The sequence below is a fragment of the Dermacentor andersoni genome, chromosome 4 (assembly GCF_023375885.2).
Source record: "Dermacentor andersoni chromosome 4, qqDerAnde1_hic_scaffold, whole genome shotgun sequence".
NCBI classification, from domain to species: Eukaryota; Metazoa; Arthropoda; class Arachnida; order Ixodida; family Ixodidae; genus Dermacentor; species Dermacentor andersoni.
This window is the reverse complement of record NC_092817.1, coordinates 83158895-83179599: the sequence shown is the minus strand read 5'-3', so window position 1 is coordinate 83179599 and position 20705 is coordinate 83158895.

The following is a 20705-nucleotide window of genomic DNA, read 5'->3' as shown; positions in this document are numbered from 1 at the left end:
GCGTTGCTCCGCCTATCGGGCCAGCTCTCCTCTCTTGTTTACATTTCTCGTGAAACCACGCCGCGCTGCGCGCAACTGGGCTGCTCGGACGCGCGCGCTCCGCATCAATGCTAAACAATCGTTAGCACGTTGGCACGATTCCGCCAAAGAGGGCAAAATTTCCCGCGGATATTCCTTCGTCTGTTGCCATTGCCGCGGTGCGGTACATTGCGTACAGCGTTGCATGCGCGTTTATTTCACTAACTTAAGTTCCTCCTGTCCCACCTGGCCACAGCAACATCCGGTAGAGCACGGTCCAGATAACGCAGCGCAACAAAACACGGAGACCAACGCGAACCTGCCCGCACGGCGCCTTTGCCACGGTACGAAACCTACGGAGCAACACGTGTGAGCGCACAGAACAATAACATAGCCGCCATTGCGGCCCGAAAGGCGTGGCCACAGCAACAAAGAAATAAAAAATGAGCAAAAAAAAAGAGGAGAGCCTACTACGTCATTTCCTCCACACTTTTCTCCAAGCGCGCGGAGGGGGTAGTGTTAAGAATGGCCGTACGGGGTGGCAACGTGCCAGCTTTCAGCCCGCTGCACGTGTTCCAAGCCCACCAGACGGGGCGCCCTTCGGAGAACTGCGAAGAGCCGGCAGCCACGTGGCGCGCGATCAACTCAGGAAATTGGTACTTGGCCGAGCCATCCGGGACAAAGCAGAGTTCTACGAAGCCCTCTGACGTCGGCACTGAAAGCTGGGCGGTACCGAGAACTGTCCGGCCTTTTCACCTGTGTGTGAGTGCAACACGAACATTTCCGTCCACGGGGCCCTCGAACGTGTCAGCCTTTGTGTGTGTAGGCTCGAACGTGTGTGCCTTTGTGTGTGTGAGCCATACTGCGGGGCGGCGACAAGTTTACAATGATTGGACGAACATTCCCGACCATTCGTGCTCCGTCCACGCCGAACGATGACGTCGAACTATGACGTCAAGCGGAGAGCTTATAAGCAGCGTTTGCCGGCTGCTAGAGTGTGCTCGTGTCGTGCTCGTTGTCGGGAGCTGAGTGCTCTTTGTCAGGCTAGAAATGCACTAGTGAGCTGTGTGCTCGTAAGCTGTTTGCTGTATGTTAGTCTTGCGGGCTCCATATGGGAGTCGCGCTAGACTGCCAATGTATCTTGCTTAAACTGTTAATATGTAAATAAATCCTGTTCGCCGAGTTCCTGTCTACGACCTTCATCTCCTTCAAATGGTGGCAGCGGCGAGATAGTCCGACGACTCCTACATCTGGTCGACAGCGGTAGGACCGTCCGACAAATCTTACAACTGAATGGCAGCGGTGAGATCAGCATACGGCTCCTAGACCAGCCTACGGCTCCTAGATCGGCCTACGACTCGGAAACAGCAACGGCAGCTGACGGACGTTGGCACATGGTGACCGACGGGCATCCTGATCAAGTTGGAGGCGACTTGAGATTGACCACCTCTTGCAACTGACTGGATACGGCGGGGAAGGACTGGTGATATGGTGCTGCTTCAGTGGGTAAGCGTTTGGTTTTGGCTGTAAGATTTTCCAGGCTTCAATTTCACTGTGTTTTTGGATTTGATTCGCTGGGATCTTTTACTTGTATTTTGATTTGCGTGGGTATCGCAACAAGTATTGTGTGACAGCAGAGCCAAAGCTTAAAGTAGCGACCATGGTCCTAATGTGTTTGACGAGAGCTGACCTGTTGTGGTTGTGTGAGGAGATCGGGGTAAACGTAGATGAGAACTTGAAGGAATCAGAAATTCGTAAGACAATTCTCGAAAGTGAGAATGATTTGAAATTCATAGAACAAATGGGCAAACGAATTCTAAGCAAAAAGTGGGAACAGGAAGCAATTAGGCAAGAACTGGAAGACCTTAAGCAAAAACAGGAAGAAGCTAGGCAGAAACTGAAAGGGGTTTCGCAGGAAGAAGGCCTAACAGAAGTAACGAGGCAGTACATTGATGCATTGAACAATGAGATTCAAGGTTTTGAACAGTCAATCGAGCGAAGTCAACAGCGGCTGGAGAAATCTGTAGGCTGGACGCAGCGAAAGTGGCAGGAAGTAAATAGCAGATTTTGTTCAAAAGCCGAGGAAAGTAGTAGTACCTGTGAGAGTAGCAGCACGTTCACAAGTGAACTCGAAGTGCTAGCAGCTAACGAAGCCTTAGTGGCAGCAGAGGCCGTTAAAGGCCAGAGTGAGAGCGACGAGGTGCTGTGCCAACAGAGGACTGTAGAGACAGCTAGGCCAGCTGCGAACAAACTGGCACAGTTACCGCGCGTGTGCGTCGCATCTCATGGTAGCGAGGTCGTTAGCGAGGTACAGAATACTACGGACTTGACAGACGCGAGCACCCATGTCGAGTCAGATCTGCGTGCAGAAGTGAAGTGCGAACTGGACGATGCAGTTGAGAATAGTTCTCGGGGTGGCGAGCTCCGTAGCTCACGAGAGAACAACTGCATTGTTCAGGGATCGGTGCGGTTCTCCGCCAGTCTAGATAGCCTAGATAGGGATGATTCAGTTGTTAATCATTCGGACTGTGCGCGTGAGACAGCGATCGATACCGGCGGGCTGTGTGCAGTTGCACAGCGTGAGCTGGGCAATGCAGTAGAGGGCAGTTCGCAAGAGTGCGAGTTGCATAACTCGAGTAAAGCCTGCTGCATTGTGCCAGAGTCGGTTGAGCTGTCCGCCAGTCGAGGCAGCGAGAATGTTGATATAAATGAAAATCACTCAGACTGTGCGGGTAAGAGACCGATCCGGGCCGACGAGATGTGTAACGGCCAGCACGAGGCGCGAGATGACGGCATGAAAGAGAGTTCGAGGAGAAAGCGCCGCAGAAAGAAGCGCCGAAAGGATCGGAATGCGGTGGCTAATGTAGCGAAGCCAAAGACTGCGACAGGCGCGAAAAGGCAGGGCACGAAGAAAAGACAGGTGCGGTCGTCACGGACGATATTTACGCATCAAACACGTTCGAGCCACCGGTCAAAAGGGGACCGAGAAGCATGTTCTGCACGGACGCGGACAAAGGGCACGGGGCAGTTAAATTCCTCGTCGTTCCGTCGTTCTCTTCGAAGCCCAGCGTGCAGTACAAAGAAGCGCAAGGTGGCAAGACGAGACCAGGTGGGGAGTAGCGACGCGGTCAATCGAGGACATGCTGAAAGCGAGGCGCGAGGACGCAAATTGGCAGGGGACTCTAACGTCTTGGGGGAGCTGATAGTGAGTCAGCCCTTTTGTTCTTCCCCCGTAGCCAGAGTAGCTTTCGGACCGCGACCACCTCGAGTACGGCTCAAAAGTATGAGTCAGTTGTAAATGCTTGGAACGGGAGGCCAAGGGAGCTTCCGTGGAAGTAAAGCATGTTGTTTTGTTTTATTTTTGAGCACTCGGATAATTTTCGCGATTTAAGTTTCTTTCAATATGTAAGGCATGAGCTCTGTTTATGTTTTGTTTGAGAAGCTCGAGATTTGAAAGGCGCGTTTTAAGTAAACATGTAGTTTCGCGAGGTGTTCATTAATAAGTATATAGGCTTTCTTTTTTTTTGTGTGTGTAAATAACCTGAGTGTCAAGGTTATTGTTGAGAGGCCTATCGTAACGCGCGTGTGTTTTAGTTAACCTTCTTTTTTTTATAAGCGTTTCTTTATTTTCTAAGGTTAACCGCGTAGATTTTCAGTAAGTGCGTGATTTGCACTGAGAAGAGCTCTTAGGTCCATTAGCACGTGTCCTGTGTGGACGGAAGGAAGCAGAACGTTGATGACTGGGTTGCTCGTGTGTGTCGAGGGCAGCCGTATTCTGACTTCTCTGGTGCGCGTGCGAAGAGCTAGTTAGTAAAAGACACATTTGTTCGAAGGTTCCTCTGTGATGCGTAAGTTACGCAAATCTGGTTGTTTGTTTAAGGAACGTGTCCTGTGTGGACTAAAGGAACAAATGTGAGTCAGCGTGATGAAAACTTTGTTGGATGCAAGCACGTGTTCGGAATAGGGACCACAAAGCTAGCGCGATTGTGATTGCGTACCTGTGGAGTTGGCCAGACTGTTCAGTGGCAACAGTACGTGAGATAAGTACGCCACTGCGATAGGGTAAGAACAGGCTGTTCGTGAAGTTAGGCTGCTTATGTTATGTTTGGGTATTGGTGTTTGAGAGCCTTCGGTTTAATTCTGCGTAAACCTTTACTCTTGTGCATTACGACAGTCAGGTTTGGTCGAAGTGAAAGGGAACGGGAACGCTCGCTTTGGCGGCACGAAATTTTGGGGCAAAATTTGGGATTCCCAGTTGAGTGACTTGCATTGGAATTGTGATAGGAGGCCTGGTGGGTTAGCAGCTGATTCCGGGCGTTTGAACGCTGAGCGGTATTGTGTTGCCGGGTCGGCTCTTCTGTGCCAGTTGTTGTAAGATGGTTGAAGGCATTCCAAGTACGCAGGGGTTGCAGAGAGCAAAGCCATCATCTTGCTCGCCAGCCATTCTCTTCCTGCCCAGCGGTTGCCAGCACTGGCCAGGCGAGATTTTCCGGGCCATGGAGGAGCTGTTAAGAATGGCCGTACGGGGTGGCAACGTGCCAGCTTTCAGCCCGCTGCACGTGTTCCAAGCCCACCAGACGGGGCGCCCTTCGGAGAACTGCGAAGAGCCGGCAGCCACGTGGCGCGCGATCAACTCAGGAAATTGGTACTTGGCCGAGCCATCCGGGACAAAGCAGAGTTCTACGAAGCCCTCTGACGTCGGCACTGAAAGCTGGGCGGTACCGAGAACTGTCCGGCCTTTTCACCTGTGTGTGAGTGCAACACGAACATTTCCGTCCACGGGGCCCTCGAACGTGTCAGCCTTTGTGTGTGTAGGCTCGAACGTGTGTGCCTTTGTGTGTGTGAGCAATACTGCGGGGCGGCGGCAAGTTTACAATGATTGGACGAACATTCCCGACCATTCGTGCTCCGTCCACGCCGAACGATGACGTCGAACTATGACGTCAAGCGGAGAGCTTATAAGCAGCGTTTGCCGGCTGCTAGAGTGTGCTCGTGTCGTGCTCGTTGTCGGGAGCTGAGTGCTCTTTGTCAGGCTAGAAATGCACTAGTGAGCTGTGTGCTCGTAAGCTGTTTGCTGTATGTTAGTCTTGCGGGCTCCATATGGGAGTCGCGCTAGACTGCCAATGTATCTTGCTTAAACTGTTAATATGTAAATAAATCCTGTTCACCGAGTTCCTGTCTACGACCTTCATCTCCTTCAAATGGTGGCAGCGGCGAGATAGTCCGACGACTCCAATATCTGGTTGACAGCGGTAGGATCGTCCGACGAATCTAATAGTAGGGCCTCTCCTCAGTTTCCTTCCTCCATGAATATAATGGATAACAACACTCATCGAAATCTCGAGGGACAGAGGCGCATGCAAGTATAAGAACTGTTCCGAATAAATTCTGCAGCAGCGCCGTACGGTGGTTGCGAAAAGACACCAGTTCCTGGGCAAACATACGTGGCAGATAACTTCTGCCCAGTAATGTCCAGTCATTCACCGAGAGTATACCTCGCTTTAAAAGGAGGCATATATACGAGTTTGTCATCTCGATTTAGGCAAAACCACTTATTATTTGGCCAGTCTCACCGCGTTCGCGTCCCTTCAAATCGATGTGCGGTGCAGAGTAGCACATTTATCATCTTCAACGAGCACAACGCTGTACGGCGTGCATTTGGTTGACGGGCCCTTGCTTCATCTGGCGTTTTCGTGGTGCACTAGATTACTATAGAGACAGTTGTTTCTTATTCACAAGCTACTGGGGTTAACAGACGTCTAGATGCGAACGCTGTTACGTGCGTGTATAAAAAAAATATAAACAAGCTTTTTCTCTTTTTTTTCTTTTTAACGAAACAGACTCGACGGCTGCTTTATGTTTACCGAGCATGCGACATGCGTGGTCTTATTGCGGCTTCTCTCTCTCTCTCTCTCTCTCTCTGCATTATTTCTCGGCAAAGACCAGCTTTTCGACATGAAACCAATCTCATATTTTCTAGATTATGTTCATGTATTGCATTTTATACACCCGAGCAATCTGTGGCACATCCTCTCAATAATGGTTGATGTTGCGGCAGTAGCACTTATAGCGCGCGTCTCCAGACCCTTCCGTTGGAGGTTTCTGGGGAGACAGTATGGGAAAGGATAGAAAGTTGGGCGAGTTCGTATGGTAACATATTCTTGGTTTGTAGCGCGAAGTGACACGCACACAGTCTAGAAGAAGACAGGACGAGCGATAACTCTTAACTAAATCTTTATTGAAGCTATCAACATATACAGGTTGTTCAAAATTAAGTTTTATGTTAAAGCAATGAACGGGGCTAGTTGGTGGACGTTCATGATTATATTGAGCTTAGTGCTACATCAATATATTAATATCTCTGTTAGCAAGTGAATTTCTATATCTTCTCAGCACGTGTGCCAATCTCAAGTAGCGCCTTTTGTTGTTTGGTTTTTATGGCTTCCCTACCCCTTGATAAGTTTAACTGATAGTCTTTAGACCTTGTCATGTTCGTATCCTGCGTATTTGCAATCACTTCTATATATGTTGATAGCTTCAATAAAGATTCAGTTGAGGGTTAGCACTCGTCCTGTCTTCTTCTAGTCTCTGTGTCACTTCGCCCTAGAAACCAAGAATATGAGACAGTATGGCTACTTACATTTATACGTTCTAGTATATCATCTCTTTATACATACATGCTATGTTGCAGCACGGCTCACGAGCCATTGCCATATTTTTGAACACATATATAGATTTCTGCGCAACTTAAAAGCGAATGTTTCTAGGCCTCTTAGAGCCGTATTACATTTATACTACGTAACTTATTGTTGTATTGAAAACTCATAATCACTTAGCTGGTGCTATTTGGGCAGATCTGGCCCTTTCAAAACTAAATGGCGCATATCGTCATATCTATATCTCTTTTTTAACGAAAAGTGGCGACTAAACCGGCCGGTGGACCACTCTATATAAACAAGTGCGATTCACTGCATACGGTTCTGTGCCGGTTGAAATACGACGATGGCTTTCCCTCTATTTGCCATTTTTCTTCTTCTTCTTATATGAAACAAACACGTATGTGTAACATGGAATGTGAACTCTGTAAAAACGTTCGTCAGAGGTGGCTTCTCCACAATGAGAGGCTTTGGGGGGCGAAGCCTGATTTACCGTTTGCTATGAGCGTTATCTCGGAAAAAAATTTATGTAAAACAAATTCTATTTATTCTACAGAAAATTTATTTCAATGAAAAAAAGAAAAACAGACGTTCGCTTTTTAAAAAAGCAACCTTATTTTTTTTTCTGTTCACGCTAAAGAGGGTTTTTGTTGACTTTAACAAAAATGGTCCCCGTACGGCAAAGTTCAAAATTTGTCGTCACTACTGCGGGTGACATGATACTTCTTCGCCTCTTTGCTATCCTAATAATATTTCTGTGCAGCATCACCAACCGCGTAAGTATAGGCGGATAGAGCTCATATGCACGAGTCGGTCGGTGTTAGCGTCTGAATGAGATACAACTGCAGTGGGGGCGGGTCATGCCACTCGGAGCGTGGTTATGTGAACTCGTAGAGGGGATGCTCGAATGCGTCGCGCCGTGGCGGACGTCTTGTCGCTGGGTGTCTCAATTGTCACACCTCGTATATTTTAGGTAGCGGGCTTATCTGTATGCTTGTACGGTCTGTTACAGCCGCCATCCTAGCATATGACTCTACCGTACACCATGAAAGCTGCAGTCTTGAGGGGAGCAAAAATTACTCCCATAAGAGAGTAAAGTGCTCATACATGTGCTCATATATTATAAAGTGCTTACACATATATAACACTTTTTTTTCTTCTCTCTATCTCTGTAAAATAACGGAAAAAACCATCAATATTAAATATTGGTGAAACTACAGAAAAAGTGAGAAACGGAAAAGGGTATATTTTACTATTTAACATTGCCATACCTTTTTCTTTGCGTTTCTTTCACAATAACTTATTTTACAATGCAGTTTTGGTTAGCATACGCGGAGTACGCGTGCCTGTAACTTCTACCGAATCGGTTATTATGTTCCTCAGTGGCTTCTCGCAGTTTTCTCGCGGTTGGTCGCGTTCTAGAAGGAGAAGAATGGTAATCTCATGCATGCGCTCATATTCATCGCATACTAGTCTAGTTATTGCAACGTCTCCTGGTTTTGTATTTCTCTTACTTTGCGTTTATCGTTTTCAAATAAGAATTTCTTGTAGTTACCGCCTGCCACCCGATTCTTGGCATGTCTGCCTTTGTGGGTGGGAACCATGACAGAGGCAAATCATCATCACACACACACACACACACACACACACACACACACACACACACACACACACACACACACACACACATATATATATATATATATATATATATATATATATATATCAATCTTGCAGTATGCACGAGGAGTTCGCTCATAATTCGTGTTTGTCACTGCTTCACATCTTCAAGGACTTCAGCAACTTTGATAATTGAGCGATTTGGTTCTCCTTCATCGTGATGAACACAGCGCAGTGAAACAAACACACTGGGCGACAGGACAGAACGCTGACTCCTAACTCGCTTTCCTGTCGTACTGTGTGTTTTAACAGGCACGCAGAGTGCCCTACTCCACCGTGTGCTTCAAAGGACGGGACATCCCAGATTCATCTTTCGTCAAGATCATTAATCAATATCAATAACTGTCACGAAGGGTTCTCTTTAGCGATGCACTCCTTGAACTGCAAGAAAGACTCGGACCATGGGGGAATGCTGCTTGTGCTTCTCGCGCTATCAAGAGCATTTTCTTTTAGAGAATGCGTGTGGGTCCGTGTGCTCTTATTCTGCGTTCTTTTCTTTTTTCGAACGTCTTACTTTCTTTACTGCACTCGTCGCTGAAATGCTTGAATGCTGATCACATTCACCTCAACGTTCATCGTGAGATGGGTTCCGCCAGATTTTTCTTTTTTCGCTTCTCTCGCGGCAATCGCCTCGAGAAGCATGACAGGCTTGTGATTAAAATACTTCCTCAATTTATATCCGCCACTGTCGTCGGAAACGAGCAGAGTAATCCATTCGCTATCATCATCATTGCCTAACGCCAGGTGCAATGTTGGGCGATAGCGACATATATATTTCTTTTCATAATTTTTTAGAAATGTTCTCTTAAAGCACAATTGAACGTCAAAGAAAATTGCAACAGATCGTTCACATTTATTTTTGAATACGACGAGAATATTCATACGAAAAACAATAGAATAATAATTAAATAAAATGTTAGTACGATACATAATCATTTATTGGTTTGATTAATTATCCACTGCCGAAAACTTTCTGCAGCGTATTAAAACCACTGTAATAGGGTTTTCTTTTTTCGCAAACATATCAGCGTTTAAATCACGAGGGCACGACAGCTTTTAAAATGAATTTTTAGCACGTGATGCTTTAGATGACCTGCGCTTTCCAACTTAGGCAAGAACCCGAGCACACCTAAGCACGTCTTGAGTTGTGTCTGCGAAAGCATTGATGTCCAAGCGAACGCCGCGGAACGGCCTCGTCGCTCGTTTTGCTGCGTTCTTCCACTCCCTCACTTGCTCTGCGGTGTACTGGCGTGGGCGCCAGTACACCGTAGTACAGTAGTAGAGCACAGTACAGTACAGTAGAGAAACGCGCGTTTCTCGTACTGTACTGTACTGTACTGTACTACTGTACTGCGTGCGGCCAACGAAGTAGGTACTTTAGACTGCACAGTGGTACGTGCTGCCCGATCCAGCAAGCTCGAGGTGTGCTCGTGACGTGGCGTCGCATCCGATGGAAAGTCAGGTGTCATATATTTTTCGCTGCTGCAGACGCCACCGGCTTCTTTCGCTCAATGGGCCATCTGACGCTTTCGCATCAAAACGAGTAGTGCACGCAGAGCTTTTCACTTCAGGAGTTTCAGAATGGCATAGTTAACGAGAAAGTGAGTCATCAGAATGAGTGTTTACTGCATTACTGTTTACTGCATGATTACTGTCTCTTCCGCTGTCCCCGTCTTTATTTGCGGTCAATATAAGATGTGAGTCATCAGTTATGGCAGAAAGTTACTCCAACGTAGAAAAGGATCGCCTCTGGACATACATCCCTACATTTGCATATCATATTGACCGCTAATGAAGACGAGGACAGGGGTAGAGAACATATGAAACGACGACACAGGCGGTAACTTTCAGCTGATTTATTCACGGCCACACGTGGCATTATATAGATAGACTGTTTAAGTCCGATATATATATATATATATATATTTATAAGTGATTGCCCCGCTAGGGAGTGGTAATAGCGGTAACATGCGCAGAACGCAGCAACAAGTTGCTGCGTTCTGCGCAGTTACAATAAGTTCTGCAACAAGTTGCTGCGTTCTGCGAGAGAGCTGTTCGCACGCGAACAGCTCTCTCGCTCTCTCTATTTGTACAACTCTTTCGTTCCTCTTTTTTGTTCTTTTTGTCGCCTTGGACGAACCTCCAACCCCTACTGTGACGCATTCGGTCCGACAGAAGTGGTACATACGATTAAATTAGAACACCCAATTTATACAGGCCAAATAACCTTTTATCGCAGACAAACGGACAATATTTGTCGTTCTGCACTAACGTCGAGAAACACTCTGGGTCAGGTGCCTTGTTCTATGCCGTGTTGGGCGTTGACGATTTAGTTTTAGTGTCTTTGAAACACTGGCTTGCTTGACAACCCCTACAAAGCGTTTCTTCTCGGTAGGAAATTTTTTGTTGCGATAGCGGTTGACAGTTGGAGAACCGGATCCGCGTGTCCGTCCCTTTCGTACTCACAAGTTGCAGCAGCTGTGGCGCTGACACTCCGTGCTTAATGCGTCCCACTGAACAGTCAGTCCAAGCGTTACGTTATCGGTATCGCAGTCCACAACCAAGTAGCCCTACACCTTTGTGTGACGAAATGTTCTTAAGTACACAGAGCACGCGACATGCTGTTTTTATCCATTGACGGAATCAGTAGCACTGAAACACAAGGTCGTGAGTTGTGTTCGCGTTCGCTGATTGCGCACTTTCTGTATCGGTGATTCATTGACACGACAAACATAGTAAGAATGGGACAGAATACAACAACCTATAGCAACTTCAAAAACAAACTACAACAAGTTAATTCTTTTACAGAAACGAATCTTTCGTATATACTGCAATTACCATGGCCGTTATGTATAGGCCTTGAAACAGCTCCATTATTTCAACGCTACTCCCTTCTTCGAGCAGACAGAATATATTATAAGAAACTTCTGATCACCATACATAAACAAAAATTATCCACCAAAATAGACAACGATGAAATATCTCGTTGTTCACTGCGACGGAACGCCAGGCACTTACCGAAAACAAGAACAAATTATGGTAAACAAACATTCATATATCAATCGATAGAAATAGTAAGCAAGGTAGGAGAATTAACTGTTAAATTTTAGCGCTTCAGAAAGCTCCTACAAAAGACAGCTTAGGGCATTATTACTCGCCGATGACATTTGCTTTCACTAATTATTGACATTTTCATTTTATTGCATCTGTGAGGCATGTGTGACGTAACAACGAGGGCATATAGATAACATTTGTGCTAATGTTTATGCGGCTTCCGGATTCCAATGAACAAATATTGTCATCATTTTTGTTACTGAAATTACGCTCTCTTGTGCGAAATGTATGTACGTTATATGTGTATTCATTTGTACTAAACTACATATGATGATGATGATGATGATGATGATGATGATGATGATGATGATTAACGTATTCATCTTTGGTACTAGGCGCGAACACACACGCAAACAAGGAAGGAGACGGGACAGAGCGCCCAATTTGTAACCAACTCGCCCAACAAGAGGTCCTTTTAAAATAACATATTCACTGGTCATGAATTTGTGCAATGCTTTAATATACGTTTTCGGCATAATGGAATCGGTATTGTTGCTTATGCTTAATTTATTCGACCACAGGAAGCCACTGGAGTAAAGGTACTGTATAACCGCAACTGAAGCCGCCAGTCGAAAGCTAGGTCGCCATAGACGCCGGGCTAAATAGCATTAGGCGGACGAAACGATCCGCCAGCAATGCTCACATGTACGCCCAACCACGCAGTCGACACTCACTTCTGAAGTAGGAGCCTGCTGTCAACGATGCCCTTAGATAATGCCTGATCACAGACATGGATCGAGGCGTGGAGGCACCTCTAAGACGTAATTAGACGGGTGCTTCAGAAAGCGCAATGTAAAGCGTAACCAGCGCCTGTCAGCGCAGCTGTATAGGCCGCCGAGAACGATGTGTTGATCACGGACATCGATCGGAATAAATGATTTTTTCTCTGGGCTTGCCGTAAGTGAAAGCTTGCCCCGCTCGGTATACGGGCCACCACTTCAAGGAGCGTTGACCTCGCGTGAGCTGCCACTCGGGGACGGTTTCTAGCCTCTTCTGGGTCGACTTGCACTCGACCGGCCAATGCCAAGAACGTTTGCTGACGCGCGCTATTTTAGAAGGTGAATGCGTGAGTAAAAGAGCGGGGGACAAAAGAAAATGTGTCAGAACGAACGCAATTAGGCCCGGAGCAGGTCAGCCAGGTGGGTCCACGATAACTGCGATCCCGGTTGAGCCTTTCTCCCCCGAACGACCCTCCCGCCTTGAAACAATAGTTGTTTGCTGTATACGGCCACTGGATAGAGCAGAAAGCGAGACCGCGGAGTCCCCTTGCTGTGTTTGTCTGCGGACGGGCGCCGTGAATGAAGTTGGAGCAGTAGGCAAGGTGCGCGTGTAGGTAAAAATGCGAAGTCTAGATAAAATTCTGCGTTCAGTAATTTGCATAGTCAACGCGAGGACCACAGTCTGAAGTACCTAACGCGCTGGGCGTGCTTCAGTGAAACAAAAACTGGGTTTATGGAAACTCAGCCGTTTAGAATCTCTTCTGCGTCCAGTGAAGCGGACAACAGTCTTCTTTTGTTTGAAATCCGCAGATAACGGACGACTTGGGTGACGTATATACACGTTCCCAAAGGAGGCATTTGTTTTAGTTCACTAGGAAAACAAAACACGTTCTCTCTCGAGCGTAGGAACGAGCCATTCATTTCGATGATAGCTTAACTATACGCACTTTTAGAAAACAGCGCGGGAAACAGCGGCAGGACCCGTTCACAGGGACACTGGCATGCTCCTCCCACTGCCGGTGCCGAAGTTCTGTTGTTTACTCCTCCCACTGAATGCACGGTGAAATTTGCAAAGCACTGCGCGCTTTGTATCTCAACCTATTCCCGAGAGGTAGAAGGCCTAGCTGTATACAGTTCTACGCCGGCTTTACATTGTTATGCCTTGCTCTCCTCGCTTAAGCATACAGTGCGCAAGACAGAGAGAGAGAGAGAGAGAGAGAGAGAGAGAGAGAGAGAGAGAATAATCCCGAACAGAAGCCATGGCTGCCCTGGGAGCGCAAGGACCGTAGTTTGAGTACTTAAAGACACGCTTCTGTTTTGGCTGACTTCACTGGTTCAGAAACGGACAGTTCTTTAGCGCAGCTACTGTCTGGAGGTGTTTAGCGCAGGTCATTTTGCTGACCACCACTAAGCGACCTGAGTGTACCCTGCGTGTTATCCTGACGGATTGGGGTGCCATTACGCGGCAAAATGCGTCGGTCGTTGACCTCACTCGCGGTTTCTGTTCCTGCCACCAACACCCTTTATTAAGGGCGGCAATGAGTCTTTCCCTCCCGACCTTGTGTGCGCACTCGCTCCACGAGACGAAGACCATACGCGTATACTACGCTAGCGCGCGAGAGAAACGCCGGCCCTCAGCCTTCTCCGGCCCTGCCGCTTCTGTTCAGCCCGAAACGCACACAAGCGCATTCGCCCCGACAGAGGCGAGGAATACTCGGCGTTTAATTGCCCTTTGTAGTGCGACCCCAGCGAGCGAAAGGGCGCCTCGTCGGGCCGCCAAGCACTGTCGCTTTCTCTCCCGGCCAGGCGCAGTGAGCCTCTTCCATGGGCCGCGACTCTTGCCACTAGAACGTGGCTGCACCCGGCCAGCTCTTCACGGCCCACGGGCACCTCTCCCCTTCGCGTCGGGCGCACCTTTCCAAAGATGGGCGTCGGAGAAACGGCTTCTCGATCGGTGGGAGATTCCTCGTGCGTATACATACCGGCGCGAGTGAGCGAGCCAGTGAATGCGTAAGCACTGGCCGGGTCGTTCGCAACCTACTTTCATCCTCGCCGCGTACAAGAAGCCGCCCAGCTTTCGCGCGCTTTCTCTCGCTCGGCACGGCTTGACTCGTGACCGCCGCCGAAACCGCTATGGACGTCGTCTGCTAGAGACTCGGCGCACCGAAGCAGACGACGCTTCGACGACTTCCTCGAAATTTATCCAGCGACCCTCGACAGGGCTGCCGAGGCTTCTCCGTCACCGGTCTACACACTGTCGATGTTACTCTTTTCTTCAACACCACATGAGCTGGTGACCGAGCGCTTGTTCGGCTGCAATTTGTTCACTGGAAGGCGCGCTCCGTTCGCGTCTTCGCAACAGTCCCGCCCGCACAGCCGCAGCCCCGCAACTCCGTTTAAACGACCCTAGGGCAGACGCACGAGTATGCGGTATGCGCGGGGCGTGTGGACGTAAAAGCCATGGGCGCGCGCCGTAAAATGAGGCCTTTTATAGTCGACAGCGGCTTGGTAGCGAGCGGACCGTATCTTATGTAATAAGTCTCCTTCGTCGAACACGTTCCCTGTACCCGTATCGGAGCAAGGTGTAACGGACTGGGAGGCTATTTGCGCGGTTGTTACGGCATGCGTACATGTGCCTGAAGATGCCTTCGGCAGCGATGACTGTCGTTCGGGCTCCGCACGTAAGAGGTGTACATAACGCCAACTTCCCCGAAAAAGGTTCACGAATGTGCATTTTTCTGCACTGATAAAGGAAAAATAAAGAGGTCGGTACTTCAGACCGAAGAACGAGTACTTTACATGTACAGACGCTGAGAGTGTACGCGCGGGGTAGAGTAGTTCGCCCCAGGCTTTAGTTTGACATTCCTGTCTAGTTTATAGCCGACAGAGTGTGTGGAGCGGCCAGTGCAATTTCTGCGGGGTGAACGTTTCCCACTTAGTTATACTGGAAAGAGGTAAGCTTCGTTAGGAAGAAGTCCATGTTCTGCGTTCCTGCCATCAAAACAGTCGTGCAAATGGTGCCGCTGCTGAAACGGCGAGTCGTTTCGTCTGTGTAAGCTGGACATTCCAATAAGGTGCTTTCGGCTCTTTCTAACGTAGCACAGTTATCACAGTAAGGAGCTTCGAACACTCGACATGACACGCAACTTCAGCTGCGTGACATTCTTGAATCGCGGCACTGTCCTGGATGTCAATTGCTCCACCACTAAGCGTTTATAAGAATTCCTTCATGCGGAATACAGACCTCAATGGGATTCTGTAGATAACCTTTGCGTTGGCGTGTGCGTGCGTGCGTGCGTGCGCGCGTGTGCGTGTTTTCACGCACTCTCTTTTTGCTTTAATCTCACTCTCTTTTATATCCATCACTGTCTCACCTGGAGTAGCACGCCAGGCCTGTCGCTAGACTCCAAATATCATTCAATTTTCTCTCTCTATCTTATCATAGCTAGGATAAATACTAGGTATACTATGACTTGTCCTTCAAAGCTATTGACGTCAAGGTTTAAATTTTCTTTATTTACTTCATTCGATACACTGGCTTAATTGGCACGCTCTATATACAGTATCTGTAAGTGCCCAATCACATTTGTTCCACCGTACGATGACTTTGCTGAGCAAAACTGACAACTCCTTGGGGCGGTGAAAAGAGAAGAAACTTGCGGATGGGACAACATGAGAACGAGTCATGCATAAATAGCGGTATATCTAAAGCCATCGTTAACTGAGTGCCTGTTCTGTACACTCCAAGGCCTTCGCTCTTCGCCTCAGCAACTCCACCCCTTTTAGGCACTGGCTCATCCACCAAGGTAGTCGAGAAGTGGATGTTGGGATAGACTTTTGTGAGGCAAATGCAGGTGACAGAGAGCTAATAAAGGATCTCGAATTGTACGAAGTTACCTCATGCAAGTTTCGGCAATGGACGAACTTTTCTGCATGGAAGAACTGGAGTCTGCTGTAGTCACTTGCAGGCGTTCCTCTTTGCTCGGACCCGACAACATCACGTACGGTGCTATCTGCCACCTTGACCATGAAGCACGAGAGATCCTGCTGCGTCATCTCAACGTGTCGTGGAGGGATGGAGTTGTACCTTCTGAGTGTAAGCGTAGCCGTCTTGTCCCAATCTTAAAACATGGAAAGTCTCCCTTTGAACTGATATCATATCGACCTATTGCTTTCGCCAGCTGTGTTGGCAAGTGGATGAAAAGGATGATGCTTACGCGCCTCGAGTGGTTTCTTGAACATTAGAATGTTTATCCAAACGCGATGACATGTTTTCGACGTGGCCGTTCGTCGGTCGACAACGTCATTTACCTTGTCATTGATCCTTTATTAAACAACATAAATCATTCAAACGCCTCTCTGTAGCGCTATCTTTAGATGTGAGGGGCGCTTATGATAATGTTTCTCACGAAGCCATTCTTAACGCGCTCGAGGCTGCTGCAATCGGAGGCCGCACTTTTCGATGGATTCGGAGCTACCTGACTGAAAGGAGCTTCTTTGTAGTCACCGAGGATGGTCAAACTTCCTACCACTACACCAACCATGGAGTTCCACAAAGTGGCGTTTTGAGCCCGGTTTTGTTCAACCTGGCTTTGATAGGGCTGGCGGAATTCCTGCCACAGTCGGTCAATCTGTCAATTTACGCAAATGACATCTGCATCTGGACGTCAGGAACGAGAAGAAACGGAGTTAACCGAGGGGCCCGATTTTTATTAATCATACCATGAGAAGCCAACAAGCATACCACGGACAACATAGGAAAAATTACTTGTACTTACTAATTGAAATAAAGAAATGATAAATTAATGGCAATGAAAGTGGATGAAAAAACAGCTTGCCGCAGGTGGGGAACGATCCCACGTCTTCGCATTACGCGTGCGCATTAAATTAACGGCAATGAAAGTGGATGAAAAACAAGTTGCCGTTGGTGGGAAACGATCCCACGTCTGCATTACGCGTGCGATGCACGCGTAATGCGGACGCGTAATGCGAAGACGTGGGATCGTTCCCCACCTGCGGCAAGTTGTTTATTCATCCACTTTCATTGCCGTTAATTTATAATTTCTTTATTTCAATTAGTAACTACAAGTACTTTCCCCTATGTTGTCCTTGGTGCCTGTTGGCTTCTCATGATATGGGCGTCAGGAGTAACTCGGCCGCAGGTTCGCGCACAGTTACAAAAGCCTGCAGCAATGACGTGTAATTATCATCAGAGACAAAGCCTCAGAATTTGAACAGAAAAGTGCACATTAGTGGCCTTCACGAGAAAATCAATGAATGGATACCCGGTGTCTATTAATGGCCAGCCTATCTTGTACAAGAGAACACACCAATTTTTAGGGATGATTGTCGACCGCGAACTCTCTTGGTTGCATCCTACCTACGGAGGAGACTCCTCTCAATCAGGCACCTTTTCAAAGCTATTGCTGGAAAATCATGGGGGCCGTTGGTGCGTTCTATGCTTCAACTGCACAAAGCGCTCTTCATGGGTTTTTTGCATTACAGCATTCCGGTGCTGTCAAGCACCCGGAGGACAAATCTCAGAATGCTTGAGAGCATGCAAGATCAAGCGCTTAGAACATGTCTGAGTATGCCGCGACGTACTTCAATAGCTGAAAAGATTGCCATCGCCAAGTGACATCCCATCAGCACATATATCACCACAGAAATTAACCTTTAGAAATAATCTTCGTCACCTTTCCCGACTCCAGTCTCAACGCCTTGCTTCTCTCTCGGAAAGTAGGCCAGATGCAACTTTTTCGGGCATTGTAGCCTCGTACCGATCCTCTATTTTCGTCCGATTTCACGCCTGCAGTAAGATCACCTTGTCCTTTGTGGTGTCTCCGGCAACCACTAGTGCGGCTTTCCATTCCAGGAGTTGGAAAGAAGTCCAACTTGCTCACTTATGCCCTAACTCAAGCCGCTCTACATCTACTGCATGATTCATACTCCAATCGAGTTCACGTTTATACAGATGGCTCTTCAACTCTAACCAGCTCTACTGGTGCGGTAGTCATTCTCTCGATGTCAATCTGCAAGAAGTTCAAGATCAACCACGTCACAACATCGACAGGGTCCCAACTTTCCGCCCTCAGTAGCGCAGTGCTATATGTGCAGCAACAACCACCAAATCACTGGGCTAGTAGTAGTAGTAGTAGTAGTAGTAGTAGTAGTAGTAGTAGTAGTAGTAGTAGTAGTAGTAGTAAATAACTTTATTGGGGTCCTGAGGAGTTAGGCAGGGGGCCGGCCTGCTGGCCCTATCCAGCCATTGGCTAGTCCCATGTTGGAACAGAGAAGCCGTGCCTCTCCGCTCGTTCACGGGCCCTCTGGACAGCCAGGAGCTGGACGTTTTGTCAGGGGTCTGTGATGGCCTTCGTCCAGTCTTCTGCTTGGTCAAAATCCCGTAACACAGGGATTTCTGTGTTACGGGTTCCGCATGGTCGTGGGCTATCTCATTGGGGCTCAGGTGATCCGGTAATTAATACGTCTGGTCCCATGTGAGTTGGGAACCATACTATGTGATGAATAATGTCAGAGGGGGGTTTGCCGTTGTGGCTGCCTTTTTGGCTATCAATCCCGATGAGAACGCTCTAACGGCCGCTCGCTATATTCTGTTATTCAAAGGCAGCTCTGCCGTCACTCTTATCATCTCTGCGCCACAACCCACATGAACAGTTGGTAACAGAGATACGATTACGCTGCCATCAAGCGGGAGACGGAGGCCACGACATTGTATTTCAGTGGCTACCAGGGCACTAGCAATGAAAGTACCCACAAAGCTGAGGCACATGATGTATGTGAAAGCACCTCGATACCATGCCGAGACCGGACGCAGCGCGGCACCTCAGCGGTCTTGCCCATATTATTACTGTAAGGAAATGGAACACACCGGAGTTCACCAACCGGCGCCTATATGCCATGGACCCGTATATGACATTGCAACATTTACCTGGTTATAACTGACGGGAAGAAGCGCTACTGTGCCGCTTGCGAGTGCGTGTTTCTTTCACAAAGGCCTACTCATTCCTAATTGGTATGGCGGACAGTCCCTATTGCTGCAGATGTGGTGTAGAAGAAACGACCAAACATATCCTGTGCGACTGCCCTGTATACGAAGACGAGAGGAGTGGCCTTCGTCCAGTTTTGGAGCACTTAGACGACCGTCCTTTCACAAAAGAGATGTTGGGCCCGCGGCCTCGTGCGTCTGCTATGTGCAAGGCGACAAAGGCGCTGGTATACGTTTCTTGAAATGCACCAGCCTGTATGACCGCCTGTGACTGACTCAGTGACGCACGCTTGTGTGCGTAACAGTGGAGACTGTGACCTTCTTTCTTCCTTCTCTTCCAGTCCCCCTTCCCACTTCCCCACTGCAAGGTATCCAACCGGGCTCAGCCTGGTTAACCTCCCTACCTTGCCCTCATGACTTATCTCTCTCTCTCTCTGTTGGAAGAGAGAAAGTTCGTGCAAGGTATGCTCCTGGACGATATTCAAAGGAGCACTATACATACTCCATCTCGCAAGCCGTTTGCAGCACTGCCGACGGGGCGAGGCGTACACAGGCAATTTCCTTGCGCAGTGGAATAGAGTTCCGGTCATAACTGTGTGATTAATGGCTGGATTTGAGAGTTGTGTTTGCATATATTTTTTTAATTCGGTGGGCTTGTCGCGAGGCATATCTAAAAAAAAAAGTTAGCAAGAGGCGTAAGATAAATGCGTGCAGATACTTGACATGTTGGACCTTCGCGCATGCCCGTAGTAGAGAAATGAGCACTGGCCCTCTTTCTCCATCTTGCACAATGGCAGTCCCTCTCATCAAGCATGCCGTTCACCGACTTGTATTTTTGACTAAAGTGCAAGGAAATGTCGCGCAGAACCCAATCGTGCTGCTGAAGCAATATATATTTTTTCTTCTTTTTCTGACTTTCCTGGGAAGGCAAACATAAGACACGGACAAAAGATAGTTTTCTTTCGCCGTTCATGCGCGGCGAACAGTCGGCGACCTCACTATGCAAACAGTCCCCGCGTGAGTTCGCATTTTTCTTTCTCCTCGCCAAACAGGTCGTGCTCGTTTTAGATGTCAGAGAAGCGGCTACTCATGCTCGAAAGGCAACGAAGGATTTTCGAGCGCGGTAGTAAAGTCGCGTTCGAATCGGGCCGACGGCCTTGTTACTTTCTCGTTTTTCGTGCAGCGCCGCGGGTGACGCCGCTGAGAAAAGCCGAGCTCCGCACACAGGCTGAATTAACTCGCGCTAAAGTTAACGTCGGAGAGCCTGCAGCGTACGAGAATTCCAGGCATTGCGTCGTAGTATAGAGGACACGAAGCCGTGCATGTTAGTTAGGACTAGTTAGGTCCTTAGAGGGTGTAACAGGTCCTTAGGTCCTTAGAGGGAGTTAAGCAGGTCCTTGAGAGGGTGTAACCCAATCGGCTTGCCAAGTGCACATACCTACAAACCTACAGGACAAGCAAACCCAATTCTTGAGGATACAAATAATCGGGGCGTAATGACCAAATGAAACG